Source organism: Physeter macrocephalus, chromosome 18, assembly GCF_002837175.3.
Source record: "Physeter macrocephalus isolate SW-GA chromosome 18, ASM283717v5, whole genome shotgun sequence".
Classification (NCBI taxonomy): domain Eukaryota; kingdom Metazoa; phylum Chordata; class Mammalia; order Artiodactyla; family Physeteridae; genus Physeter; species Physeter macrocephalus.
Genome location: NC_041231.1, coordinates 29100328 through 29103408, shown reverse-complemented (window position 1 = coordinate 29103408; position 3081 = coordinate 29100328).

The window sequence follows — 3081 nt, the reverse complement described above, 5'->3', positions numbered from 1 at the left end:
TCTTGATTACTGTACCTTTGTAGTATAGTCTGAAGTCAGGGAGCCTGATTCCTCCAGCTCGGTTTTTCTTTCTCAAGATTGCTTTGGCTATTCGGGGTTTTTTGTGTTTCCATACAAAGTGTGAAATTTTTTGTTCTAGTTCTGTGAAAAATGCCATTGGTAATTTGATAAGGATTGCATTGAATCTGTAGATGGCTTTGGGTAGTATAGTCATTTTCACAATGTCGATTCTTCCAGTCTAAGAACATGGTATATCTCTCCGTTTGTATCATCTTCAATTTCTTTCATCAGTATCTTATAAGTTTTCTGCATATAGGAAACTTTTGTCTCCTTAGGTAGGTTTATTCCTAGGTATTTTATTCTTTTGCTGCAATGGTAAATGGGAGTGTTTCCTTAATTTCTCTTTCAGATTTTTCATCGTTAGTGTATAGGAATGCAAGAGATTTCTGTGCATTAATTTTGTATTCTGCTACTTTACCAAATTTATTAATTAGCTCTATGGCTAAAACTTCCAAAACTATGTTGAATAATAGTGGTGAGAGGGGACAACCTTGTCTTGTTCCTGATCTTCATGGAAATGGTTTCAGTTTTTCATCATTGAGAACAATGTTAGCTGTGGGTTTGTCATATATGGCCTTTATGATGTTGGGGTAAGTTCCCTCTATGCCTACTTTCTGGAGGGCTTTTAACATAAATGGGTGTTGAATTTTGTGAGAACGTTTTTTTCATCACCTATTGAGATGATCATATGGTTTTTATCCTTCAATTTGTTAATATGGTGTATCACACTGATTGATTTGCATATATTGAAGAATCCTTGTATTCCTGGGATAAACCCCACTTGATCATGATGTATGATTCTTTTAATGTGCTGTTGGATTCTGTTTGCTAGTATTTTGTTGAGGATTTTTGCATCTGTGATCATCAATGGTATTGGTCTGTCATTTTCTTCTTTTGTGACATCTGTGTCCGGTTTTGGTATCAGGGTGATGATGGCCTCGTAGAATGAATTTGAGAGTGTTCCCCCCTCTGTTATATTTTGGAATAGTTTCAGAAGGATAGGTGTTAGCTCTTGTCTAATGTTTGATAGAATTTGCCTGTGAAGCCATTGGTCCTGGGCTTTTGTTTGTTGGAAGACTTTTAATCACAGTTTCAATTCCAGTCCCTGTGCTTGGTCTGCTTATATTTTCTCTTTCTTCCTGGTTCAGTCTCAGAAGGCTGTGCTTTTCCAAAAATTTGTCCATTTCTTCCAGCTGTCCATTTTATTGGTATATAGTTGCTTGTAGTAATCTCTCATGATCTTTTGTATTTCTGGTGTCAGTTGTTACTTCTCCTTTTTCATTTCTAATTGTGTGATTTGAGTCTTCTCCCTTTTTTTTCTTGATGAGTCTGGCTAATGGTTTATCAATTTTGTTTATCTTCTCAAAGAACCAGCTTTTAGTTTTATTGATCTTTGCTACTGTTTCCTTCTTTTTTTTAATTTATTTCTGACCTGATCTTTATGATTTCCTTCCTTCTGCTAACTGGTTTTATTTTGTTCTTCTTTCTCTAATTGCTTTAGGTGTAACGTTAGGTTGTTTGAGATTTTTCATGTTTCCTGAGGTAGGACTGTATTGCTATAAACTTCCCTCTTAGAACTGCTTTTGGTGCATCCCATAGGTTTTGGGCAGTCGTCTTTTCATTTTCATTTGTTTCTAGGTATTTTGTGATTTCATCTTTGATTTCTTCAGTGATCTCCTGGTTATTTGGTAGCATATTGTTTAGCCTCAATGTGTTTGTATTTTTTACAGTTTTTTTTCCTGTAATTGATATCTAGTCACATAGTGCGGTGGTTGGAAAAGATACTTGATAAAATTTCAACTTTCTTAAATTTACCAAGGCTTGATTTATGACCCAAGATATGATCTATCCTGGAGAATGTTCCATGAGCACTTGAGAAGTATATTCTGTTGTTTTTGGATGGAATGTCCTATAAATATCAGTTAAGTACATCTTGTTTAATGTGTCATTTAAAGCTTGTGTTTACTTATTCATTTTCATTTTGGATGATCTGTCCATTGGTGAAAGTGGGGTGTTAAAACTCCCCTACTATTATTGTATTACTGTTAATTTCCCTTTTTATGGCTGTTAGCATTTGCCTTATGTATTGAGGTGCTCCTATGTTGGATGCATAAATATTTACCATTGTTATGTCTTCTTCTTGGATTGACCCCTTGATCATTATGTAGTGTCCTTCTTTGTCTCTTGTTATAGTCTTTATTTTAAAGTCTACTTTGTCTGACATAAGAATTGCTACTCCAGCTTTCTTTTGATTTCCATTTGCATGGAATATCTTTTTCCATCCCCTCACTTTCAGTCTGTATGTGTCCCTAGGTCTGAACTGGGTCTCTTGCAGACACCATATATACGGCTCTTGTTTTAGTATCCATTCAGCCACTCTATGTCTTTTGGTGGGAACATTTAATCCATTTACATTTAAGGTAATAAGCGATATGTATGTTCCTATTACCATTTTCTTAATTGTTTTGGGTTTGTTATTGTAGGTCTTATCCTTCTCTTGCGTCTCCTGCCTAGAGAAGTTCCTTTAGCATTTGTTGTAAAGCTGGTTTGGTGGTGCTGAATTCTCTTAGCTTTTGCTTGTCTGTAAAGGTTTTAATTTCTTCATTAAATCTGAATGAGATCCTTGCTGGGTAGAGTATTCTTGGTTGTAGCGGCATGTGGATCTTCCCAGACCAGGGCTCGAACCCGTGTCCCCTGCATTGGCAGGCAGATTCTCAACCACTGCGCCACCAGGGAAGACCCTGTATTTAATTTTTGATAGCTTGATTAATATGTGTCTTGGCATGTTTCTCTTTGGGTTTATCCCATATGGAACTCTCTGCACTTCCTGGATTTGACTGACCTTTTCCTTTCCCATGTTAGGGAAGTTTTTGACTATAATCTCTTCAAATACTTGCTCAGACCCTTTCTTCTTCTCGTCTTCTTCTGGGACCCCTATAGTTTGAATGTTGGTGCATTTAATGTTGTCCCAGAGGTCTCTGAGACTGTCCTCAATTCTTTTCATTCTTTTTTCTTTATTCT